Source organism: Camelus bactrianus, chromosome 23, assembly GCF_048773025.1.
Source record: "Camelus bactrianus isolate YW-2024 breed Bactrian camel chromosome 23, ASM4877302v1, whole genome shotgun sequence".
Classification (NCBI taxonomy): domain Eukaryota; kingdom Metazoa; phylum Chordata; class Mammalia; order Artiodactyla; family Camelidae; genus Camelus; species Camelus bactrianus.
In genome coordinates, this window is record NC_133561.1 from 14,675,609 (window position 1) to 14,687,223 (window position 11,615).

Below are 11,615 nucleotides of genomic sequence, written 5' to 3' on the forward strand. Positions count from 1 at the left end.
CAAGCAAGAAAGTTTTGTGCTCTCAACGCAACTTTCTACACGCGTTCTTCTCTTTTCGCAGAACAGAGCTTGCTTGTATTATATTTGTCTTATTTTTTAAATAAATAAGCTAAGACACAAGGCTCCAGCAAGAAAGCTGAGTAGGTCTCCACTTGCCAATTTGGGGTCATACTTTCCAACTTGGGTGGCTGTCATTTATAAATGATGAGCTCATGAGAGAGGAGGGCTAACACAACCCCCAGGTGCCCAAAGCACAACCGTGGAGAAAGGCGGCCCTCCCGCAGGACCTGATGCAATCGTCTTGGCTTTATTTAGCTTTTCATACCAGCGTTTCTCAGCTCTCGGTGCAGGATTATCCTCACAGCACCCCTACGGAGTATAAATCTCAGTGTTATTATTACCTGCAGGTTCCTGCAGGCACTCATATGTGAAGAGGTGTAAAGTCCTTCCTCTGGGGCGGCTGAGAATAGAGATTGGGCTGTTCACGGCCCCCTAAACTCACCAGTACAAGAACAAATCTCTGGCATCTATTACCACTCAGTAGTTCTCGCCTTCAAGCTCCCAATTCTTCTCAGATATTTAGAGCAGGGTTTCTCAACCTTCGCACGGCTGGGTTGGATAACAGTTTGTTTGTGGGGTGGGGGGCCTGTCCTGTGCACCGTGAATGTTTAGCAGCATCCCTGGTTTCTACCCACAAGATGCTAGTCACATCCTCCCCCCGTTATGACAATCAAAATACCTCTAGACATTGCCAAATGTTCCCCGGCAATGCAAAATCACCCCTATTGGGAACTACTCTTCTAGAAGGCAAGGACACAGAAATATAAAAATAAGAATACAAATAACAACTACCACCACGGCTGCTGCCGTTTAAAGGCACAGATCGCATGCTAGGAGCTTTAGGACATTATCTTATTTAACCATCACACCCAAGAAACCAGCCTGTGCTGACTCTCAGGAAATACTTCCACTACAGATAAAGACACTGAAGACCAGAGATGTTGAGTAACACGGCCAAGGTCACACAGCTGGTAGTGGCAGAGTTACCATTTAAAATCAGTCTTTCGTCACTATATACAATAGCCAAGACATGGAAACAACCTAAATGTCCATCAACAGAAGACTGGATAAAGAAGCTGTGGTATATGTATACAATGGAATACTACTGAGCTGTGAAAAAGAATAAAATAATGCCATTTGCAGCAACATGGATGGATCTGGAGATCATCATTCTAAGTGAAGTAAGCAAGAAAGAGAAAGAAAAATACCATATGATATCACTCATATGTGGAATCTAAAAAAAAAAAGAAAAGAAAAGAAAAATGAAGTATTAATGAATTTATCTACAAAACAAACAGACTCACAGACATAGTAAACAAAATTATGGTTACCAGGTGGGGAAGAGGGTGGGAAGGGATAAATTGGACGTTTTAGATTTGCAAATATTAATTACTATATATAAAATAGATTTTAAAAACAAACTTTTTTTGTATAGCCCAGGGAATTATATTCAATATCTGGCAGTAGCTTATAATGACAAAGAATATGAACGTGAATGTATGCATGTATATGTATGACTGAAATATTATGCTGTACACCAGAAACTGACACATTGTAACTGACTGTACTTCAACTAAAAATAAATAAATAAAAATGAAAAATAAAACCAGGCTTTCCTGACTCCAAAATCTGAACTTGTCACCACCTGCAGATCCTAAGACCACAGATCACATATGTTTCTGGAACAGTGCTGATTCTCTGCAGTCATTCTAGAGTATGCTGGCACTATTCAAATAATGTATTCAGGTTTAGGCTTAAAGACATAAACACTGTAGCTATTCCCTGTAAGATCAATCCAAGTGTTAGTGCAGAGGAGATTTTGCCACCGGGGAGAGCCCTGGGTCTGGGTTCAGACCCTGTGGCCAATAATTATGTGGCCTTCATTTGGGGTCAATTATTGAAGCTCTCAAAGTCCATTTATTCATCTACAAGATAAGAAGGATTGGTTAGATCAGGTTTTCAACCCTGCTGCACACTAAAAACACATGGGGAGCATTTTATAAAGAATGCCTGATTCAGCCCAAACCAATTAAACTAGAATTTCTAGGTCCTGGGCAATGACACTTTTAGGTCCCCAGGTAATTCTAAGGTGCAGTTAGAACAGAGACCCATGGGACTGAGACCCTTCAGTCCTGTGTTTCTACCTTGGGACCCAACTCCCTTTAGAACAGAGATCTTTTCTCCCTTCCATGGCCCACTAGAATCATAGGACACACAAAGCTGTTTTGGGGGTGGCTGGTTTCTCTGTCTCCTAAGACTGTTCCAAAAGCCTTTCTGGGACTCCCTCAGTATCTCAACACCCTCCTGTCCCTAAACTAACCATTTCTAGCATCTCATCCTACCAACCCAAAGGATGGACACCCCACCCCATCGTCTGTGGTAGCTAGGGGTTGAAAACTCCTTCTACAAAAGGCTGCAAAGAGCAGGGGACATGACAGAAGACAGCTGCATCGACTGAAAAACGATCCCCTGCCTGGCCTTGTTGAGCTCTGCCCTGTCTGACTTTAATAAGGTTAATTCTAATCCATGGTCTTTCAGGAGGTGAGAGAATCTCCCCTTTCTGAACATGACTCACTGACTCCTATTTCAGCCCAAAGGAGAGTGATAACATCTCACTCAGCAGGTGCCTGAGAGGAGCTCTGGCTGCAGACATGAGGCTTTGGACCCAATGAACCCCACACCCTTCAACACTTCCTCTGCCTCCTGCCACCCCTGTTTCTGTGAGCGACCACACACACACACACACACACACACACACACACACACAATAAGAGGGCTTCGGACAGTACTTTTAGGTACGAATGAGTCATAGAAGTAATTTACATCAATTAAGCGCTGCCAGATGCCAGGCTCTGGGTACAGTATTTACATGCAGTCCTTCATTTCTTGTCCCCAAGTACCCACGTCAGAAGGTATTATTGTTACTGCTATTATCATCACCACTATTCCTGTTTTACGAATGAGAAAACAGAGTTGTCAGCATGCACTGCTCCTGCTCTCAGCCTTGGTCGCCAGGATTCCACCAACCATCCAAATAATGGCAGTGTCCCCACTGGCCCACGGTCTCTGCAAGGGCAGGGATCACATCTGGTTTGGTTCACCACTGGCTCCCAGACTGGCAGGAGAAGAACCAGAATTCAGACTCAGACTGGGCCCCATGTGCCTGAAAACTCTGTAAAGAAGGCTGAGAAACGGGTTCCAGGAAGGAGTGGGGGGTGGCGTTCTCGAGAGTAGGGGAAGGACGCGGAAGGGAGTATTGAAGAAGTGGTCGTGGTGGGGGGCGGAGGTCAAGTGTTGCCAAGACAGCAAGGTTGTATCCATGCCCAGGCCCAGAAGGGTCATTTCGGGGGGGGGGGGGGTGCGGGGTAGAAGAGCTGGTGAGCTGAGTTAGTGGGAGCTGACAACCAGAGAGAACTGTTACCTAGTTCAGGCTCATACTGCTCGCCACACCACAGGCCAGTTAATCAAGAGATGAGCTGTTGGGGGAAAGAATAGCAACTTTAGTCAGAAAGCCAGCAGGCTGAGAAGATGGTGGGCTAGTGTCCCAAACAACCATCTTTCCCTGAGTTAGAATTCAGGCTTCTTTTATGCTAAAGAGGGAGGGGGTAAAGTCCTGGTTCCAGCCAGACTCCAGAGGGGAGTGTGTTCATTTCTCCTTTCCTGTGGCCATTCACAAGTGGGCCTGGTCAGGTGGTTCCCTGTGAGCTAAACGAAGTTATTTTAGCTTAGCACTCATTCCCTGGAAGGCAGAGTTTCCAGGGATGGGCCATTATGTATAATTTAAGCTTATTGGCAACATCCCTTTAGTGATTAACTTGTAATAGAATAGTTTCTCCCCTATTACAGAATGAATGAAGACAACTTCCTGGAGTGGAGAGAGGGGTTTTAAATTTTTATTTAATTTTGTTTTGTTTTATTATGCTTTCTGTGAGAGAGACTCAAACGTGTTAAAAGCTGATGGAGGGTCCAGTGGAGAGTGAGAGGCTGAGGACCAGGTGTCACAGAATTTGAACTGAGACTACCCAACCCCAAAGCACATGATCCTTCCCCTGCCCTGCCCTCCCCCTGCATTCTGATCCAGAAGTGATCAGCCCTCCCCTCCCCAGGGCGAACTAGTCCTTGTTGGTGCAGCATCTCCCGAACAGACGCAAGGCTCAGGGGAGCCCAGGAAGCGAGACCTTGTCTGAGCTGGTAAATTAGCCCTGAAAGTTAATTGATCACAGCCATGGGGCTAGGGCTGCATTTCGCCATCCTCTTTACTCCTCACTCCTCCAGACTCCTCCCTCTCAGAATAACCTAAACACCAGCAGCCCCAGGCCCACTGCTAACTGGCCGTGTACCTGACCCAACAACAGCCCTGCACGCCTGGTGCACGACTGTCCCCAGACTCAGAGTCGAAGCCCTTCTTCCATCAATCCCATCCAAAATCCAGCAGTCTGATTAAAATCCTATCTGAGAGAGGGCTGTTTGGTGTGGGATGGGACCAAAATCCAGGAGGTGGATTTTTGTTCCAATAATTTTAATACGTAACATTTAATGGAGGATTCCATTGGGCATTCACTACTGAGCTGCCTGGGGGCAGAGGTCAGACTCTGCTCACCCACGTGCAGTCACACCTGGCCTGTTAAACACAAACAGAGACCATACTTAAAATTTCTCTGAGCAGACAAGACCAGTTTCATTACACAAGCAAAGCTTAATTTAGTTGATTTTGCCAGACAAGCGAGGTTCGCTCGACCTGGATCGCTTCTTGCTTATGCTTCTGAAAATCAGAAGCAAAACTTACATTGTTCCCATAGTGGATATGAGGTAACCGCTAAATCAATTCCCTTTCATTTAGAAAAGCACAATATTGTCACCAGTCTCCGGGAAGAATCAATAGTCACTGCGTCCACACAATATGAGCTGCTTTATAACGATATTCCTCAAGGAGACTCATTCCACGTCTCAGTTTGAGTTCTCCCCATGGGCAAACCATCTTTTTGGTGTGTGCACAATGAACTTTCACTATTTACTACTTCAGTGATTCATTGGCTTTAATTCTGTTCTTTTCTGAACTCTGGACAGCCCTAAGGCTGGAGGGTCTGGGTGGTGAGAAGGGCTGTGTGCCTTGAGTCACTCTGAAAGATGCTACACGCGCTCCCGCCAAGCCACTCTGGGCAGAGGAGAGAGTCCAGGGCCCCTGACCCCAGAGTCCCAGATTCTGAGCCCCTCCTGTACCCCTGTGTCCCGAGTTCCCACCGGCCTCGACCTCTGGGGGGAGGGGGAGGGGAGGGGGCGGAGCCGAGGCGGAGTCAGACACCTGGGACAGGCGGCCCGCGCCATCGGACACCTGTGCACTCTGGTGTCGGTCCCTCCTCTGTAACACTAAACAGCAACCCAGAGGACAGGGGTTACACCTTCTTACTCATTTTGAATCTCCTGTACCTAAACAAACGGACACAGTTTCCTGAGCCACAGGGTCACATTCCCCGATTGCCGTCACTTCTGCCTGTGAATTTATGTTAGGTTTCTAAAGCAACAGTGGACGGCATCCTCGACTTCCTGGCCCCTCCCCTTCTTTAGTAATGCTCCTCCCTCCCTCCGCGTCCGGACTCTGAGGCTCCAGCTAAGAAGTCCTATTCCCGCCGCCCACCCCCGGCTGGGTGGTGAGTAGGGAAGGACCAGACCCCAGGGAAGACCCCTCGACTTCCTCCCTCCCTCCGCGTCCTGCGTCCGCCACTGCAGAGCCCACCTTTCATCTTGGACACGAGGTCGCCAGCCCCTTCCCCTCCCTGGGGCTAAGCTTTGTCGCCTTCACACCGCAGCGCGGGCTGGATGAGTTTGAAAGTCCCTCCTGGACCTTACCCCTCGTAACTTCTGACCTTGAGTCTGACTTTGGACGGGGCTGAACAAAGCCTGCACCCGGGAGAGCGGACGCGGGAGGCCCCAGGCGGGTGGGTCGGCTGCTTCCCCGGCCTCCGGGCTGCAGGGGCCCCAGCCCCGCGCAGCTGGGGAGGAAGGAGGGCGTGAGGGCGGCGGGCGAGCAAAGCAAACTGCAGCCTTACAGCAAAGGGACACGCCGCGCCGCCGGGGGACTTCTGGTTTCCGTCTCCTCCTCTCCCTCCACGCAAACTACACCCAGGACACCTTCCCTCCTCGCGCTGCCTCAAGCTGGAATTTCTCCCGGAAATTGTCTGCTCCAGGTCAGCCACAGACTAGAAGTTGATAAAGGAAATTTTCACATATTGAGATGTAGGGAATTCATTCTGGCTTATCCATGAGTTAACTTGAATTTCAAGCCAACAAAAACAGCCTGTTTTGTGGCCTATTGAACATGCATTGTACATCTGCTTTAATAATTAAAGAAAAGGGCACAGGCACATTGAACAGAAGTAAAGAATGTCCACATTAAAAGTAAAGATTAAATCCCTCTCTTTGCGGGACGCCAGTTCTAGTCCTCGCTTGATGGTAAGACTCCCTTCCCAGCTGCCACGGCTCACGACATACATGCTAGTGTGTCCATTTTTCTTTAAACCTTGAAGAAATGTATCTCCGACTTGTTACTATTTCTTTGTTCTGACAAGATATAAAACTGTACTGGAAACCATGCTTCTCCAGAGCAGTGCCTCTGAGGAATCTGGGAAGTGGGCTTCCGGGCTAGTCCTCAGTTTGGCTCCAATAAAACTCTTTTCTGTTCTTATTATTGATCGTTTATTGATTATTCTTGTCAACAAAGGAAATGATCAGCCCACGAAGGGCAACGCCTGTCACGTTTGTATCTGGCTTCCAAGTCTCCTGCCACTGCCAAGTTCACTGTTGCGCTGCATCCCCTAAACTGCTCTGAGCTACAGCCGAAATGATCATCTCCATTTCACAGGTGGGGAAATGGCCTGAGCTCGGGCTTGAAGGAGGGAGTCAGAAGGAGGGAGGCGTGTAAAATTAAACATAAAACCCTCCCAGACTTGTTCTTCTAATGCCATGTGACTCAAGAGCAAATTAAAGTCTTCACAGGATGCACTCCCCTCTTGATCTCTCTTCCACCTCATCCTTCACCTTTAAGTCCTTTATCCTACAGCTCAGAAGTTAGAGTTGAGAAGAGAGGTTGTTTTTCTGTCACATCCCACCAGCAGCGGCCTGCAGAGCCTGCCCACCATTGCTGGGGGGAGGTTGGTGCAGTGAACCTTGCTGGTGAATCCCCCACCAGACAGAGGCACCACAAGATCAAGAGAATGGAGGGAGGCCTTGCTTCTCCCTCAGTTCCATGCCCGACCTCCTTGTTACCAGTTCAATTGTCCCCTCAAAATTCTCATATGGAGGTCTTAACCGCAGTACCGCAGAATGTGACAGTGACCCACATGGAGACAGAATCTTCATAGGGGTAATCACGTTAAAGTGCGATCGCTGGGGTGGGTCCTAATCCAGCCTAACTGGTGTCCCCATAAAAAAGGGGCAATTTGAACATAGAAGTGGACACATGTAGAGTGAAGACAGTGCAGAGAGACCAGGAAGAAGACGGCCATCTACAAGCCAAGGAGAGCAGTCTGGGGGAATGTTTCCCTCAGAACCTTCCTCGGAAGGAAACAACCCTGCTGACACCTTGAACTTGGCTTGTAGCGTCCAGACCGTGAGAGAACACAATTCTATTGTTTAAGCCCCCAGGGCATGGTACTTTGCTCGGACAGCCCCAGAAAACTGATGACTTCCTCAGAATCACCTCTAAGACGGAAAATATGCCAGCTCTTGACCCTTTTGATGTCAGGAGACATTAAAATCAGGCTCCGACGGTGGAGCCAGAAGAAGCCATGTAAAGTGAGACATGGAAGTGGGTGTCAGGTTTGTACACAAGAAGTACAAAAGGGGGAGGAAAAATTTGTACACAAAAAGTGAAACTGACTGAGGAGTGGGGCTTTATCCTGAGAACAAGGAGCCCCTGGAGGCTCCAGGAGCAGAGGAAGGACAGCTACACATTAGGACAGCTGATCTCAGCTCAAAGGACAGAGGAAGCAGGACAGTAGAAAACCAGAAGGACCAAGGAAATTAAAATGTGTTGGATAATTCCAACTTGGATGCAGAGGCAGTGGGAGTGGAAGTAAAGGAGAATGATAAGAAGACGTGTCCCAGAGCACTTCCCTGACTTCTCCTGGCTCACAAAATGAATGTCACCATAGATGTCATTCATTCAGCATTTATTGAGCACCTGCTGTGTGCGAGACACTATTCTAGGTGTTGGGACTACGGCAGGGAATAAAACAAAAGCCTCAGCCTCAAAGAACCCGACATTCTAAACTGGAGAGAATAATAAACATAATAATGAGCACATTATCTAGGAGGGAAGAAGGCTGAGTAGCATGGGGTAAACGGTCAGGATAAGGAGGATGGTGCAGCTTTAAATAGGGGATCAGGAAGGGGCTAGTCGAGAAAGAGAAAGACACCTCTTTCAACTTCAGGAGACACCTGAAGGAGGTAAGGAAGAGGAGCCCGAGGACCACTGGGACCTCGTGATCGTCATCCCCTCCTTGCAGTGATGGATTATGTTGCGGCCATAACTTCATTCCTTCAGTAAATAGTTCACTAAGCAAAAGGGAATAGGCATCATTTCATGACCCCAATCATTAAAAAAAAAAAAAAAGAGCAGAGACAGAGCTTTACTTATTTGCTCTACCCCTAATGTTTAATGTCTAATGTCTGTAAGTACTCAATGAATATGTGTTGAATCAATTAATTCATCCATACTCACTAATTTATTTAATTTATAAGAACCAAAGATACAACTTCCCTGTAAGTACGAAACTTGATGCAATTTTTCACATCAACAATAGTTTGGAGAATTTTTTAAGACTTAAAGGTACTACTTAGAACATCATCAGAACGTTATTTCGTTTTTGCCTTTTCCCTTCCAGCATTTATCTGTATGCATAACTTATCGTAGGTATGAGTTGGTGTTCTGTAATCACAAACATATGGTTTTGAGATTCGGCTTTTTTTTTTTTTTTTGCTTATTCTGTTGTCTTCATATTATCCTTAATAGTGGATGTAAAGGGTCATTCTGACTGCCAGAAAGTAATGTTGCTCCCAATGTCCCTGAATTAGACTGCGCTCGGTGGCAGGCGGGCTCCATAGCTCAGTGGTTAGAGCACTGGTCTTGTAAACCAGGCGTCGCGAGTTCGATCCTCGCTGGGGCCTCTTGTCCGCTACGGTTTTTTTTAAATCATCCGTTACAAATACTGACTAGGGATTCCAAAACGGAAAAGTGATTTCCGAAAACGTTACTTCTAGCAAAAATAAAAGTTAACTCCTCCTGAAATGCAAATCATGAGCATCATAACTGCGCTTTAGAAACGAACCGGAAGAAAAAATTCTGGAACGCAACAAAGAGCAGGAAAAAGAAAAGCAAAGCAAAGCAAAGCAAAGCAAAGCAAAGCAAAGCAAAGCAAAGCAAAGCAAAGCAGTCCTTGGAGAGCCAGCGGTACCCGGACCTGCGGGGCAGAGCACCGGAAAGGGAGGCGCGCGGTTCCACCCGCTCGTTTTCAACGCCCTGCAAACACAGACCCAGCTCTGAGTTACAGGAGGCCGACGGGCGGGGCGGGGCGGGGCGGGGATCCTGCAGTTACGCCGCGTGGCCGGCAGGCGGCGCTGTGGGCCGGCTCCCACTCGCCTGTCCACCGCCGACGAGCGCGCGTCCAACCCAACGCTCTTCCCCGGGCTCAGAGCTTGGCCAGCGTGGCCTGGACGGAAGCCCGCGCTATGATGACACGTGGCAGCCCGGACTTCAGAGCCCAGCCTGACTCCAAGGTCCTGCCCCCTTCGAGAGGAGAGGGGAGCGATTCCCAAAAATAAACAGCCCAGCTGCCTGGGAAGCCAAGGTTTGCAGCCGGTTTCATTTCTTTTTTTTTCCCCCTGAATTCCGGAATGCTTTGTGGCTACAGAGTCACGAGAGTCTGTCCTGAATACATGATTTCTCCTCACCCAAGATTTCTTGATAAAGGACTGTCCGTAAAGTAGCCACTAGCCACACCTGGCCATTGAGTGCCTGAAATGTGGCTATTCCAGACTAAGATGTGCTGAAAGAATAAAACACACATCAGATTAAGAAAATTTAGTGCAAAAAAAAAAAAAAAAAAAAGAACGTGAACGATCTCAATTGGAATTTTTAGTTGATTACATACTGAAACGATAATATCATAACATATTGGATTAAATAAAAATACATGGTTACATTAATTTTACCTATTTTTTTTATCATGGATACTAGAAAATTTTTGATTAAGTGTGTGGCTCCCATTTGCAACTCTCATATTTGTGTTGGATGGTGCAGGTTTGAGGAGCCAGAGTCCTGTGACCTTGAGTTCAAGTTAATTCTTAACCTGTGCTCACACCAAGTAAACTCTTTCATCTTTGGGTCTCCGGGAGCCAGTCCTGTGCCTGGAAAGCAGTAAACACAGCATTGGTTGAGATGAAATCAAATCTCTCTCCAACATAGTCTCAAACTCCACAAAGAGCAAAAGAATAACTTTTTAAACCGGGTTAGTTCTGAGAGAGATGCAACACTAAGAATTTGTGTCTTGGCTTGCAAGATTTCAGATCTGGAAAAACACACTCATACTTTTGGTGGGTATTGTGTTGGTGGTCTTGGTATTTGCTGCTAGGAGCGCAGTTAATGTAGTGTATCACATTGATTTGCATATGTTGAACTGTCATTATGACCTTGGAATGAATCCAACTTGATCTTGTTGTGTGGTCCTTTTTATGTATTGTTGGATTCAGTTTGCTAATATTTTGTTGAGGGTGTTTGCATCTCTATTCATCAAATAGGGCCAGAACTTATCTTTGCCACACGTCTTTGAAGAAAGGTTGTACAGGAAAAATGAGGCAGTGAGCTCATGTATTTGTTCCAGAGGTCAGATTCAACCTCCCTGAACTGACCCAGGATTTTCAGTCATCTTTCAACAAAATGATACAAGTTGTAAGTCCTCCCACATTTCTGTTGATGTCTTCATCGGAGAAGACACTAAAAGTGTAAAATGTCAAGGTTGGTCAGACCCTGAAGTTTATTGGTATCCTAGAGAGTGTGGACAAAGAATGTCACCTGCCATTTCAGTAAACAAAGAATGTTGAGGCCATAAAGCCATCAGCCATGGCAGCTAGCCATGACAGTGCACCATGAGGGTAATTGAGGATGGAGAAAAACAAGATACTGGCCCTAGATGGTTAAGATGCATACCTAAGGAATAATTTCAATGAGTCCAGACTCTTGCATCTTCCCATATATAGAAAGTCACTAAGTTCTTTAATTTGAGATGTCTTTTTTCTGTGATTAACGTTAATCTTTTGATTAATTGAACCCCATGGTTTGGTTTTGTTTTCCATCAAAAACTACTATATATCCTGGCTCCTCCTTTACTCTTTGGAACAGCCCCTCAGAGCTATCTGAGAGGCTGCCACCTAGGCTACAGCCCTCAGTTAGTCTGCAAAATAACTTTCAGGTTGTGCAAATTTTTTGTCAACAAGACTGTTCATAAGAGCGACAAAGGCAGGCAAAAGTAAATAAAAGCAAAAGCATGAGACGGGGCAAG

The 11,615-nt window shown here is 46.6% G+C and overlaps 1 non-coding gene across 1 annotated transcript; it reads left to right on the forward strand.

The window, feature by feature from the left end:
- Positions 1 to 9,152: 9,152 nt before the first annotated feature.
- On the forward strand, positions 9,153 to 9,225 carry TRNAT-UGU (transfer RNA threonine (anticodon UGU)). Its single transcript has one exon. It is a non-coding gene; the product is annotated as a tRNA-Thr (tRNA).
- The last annotated feature ends 2,390 nt before the right edge of the window (positions 9,226 to 11,615 follow it).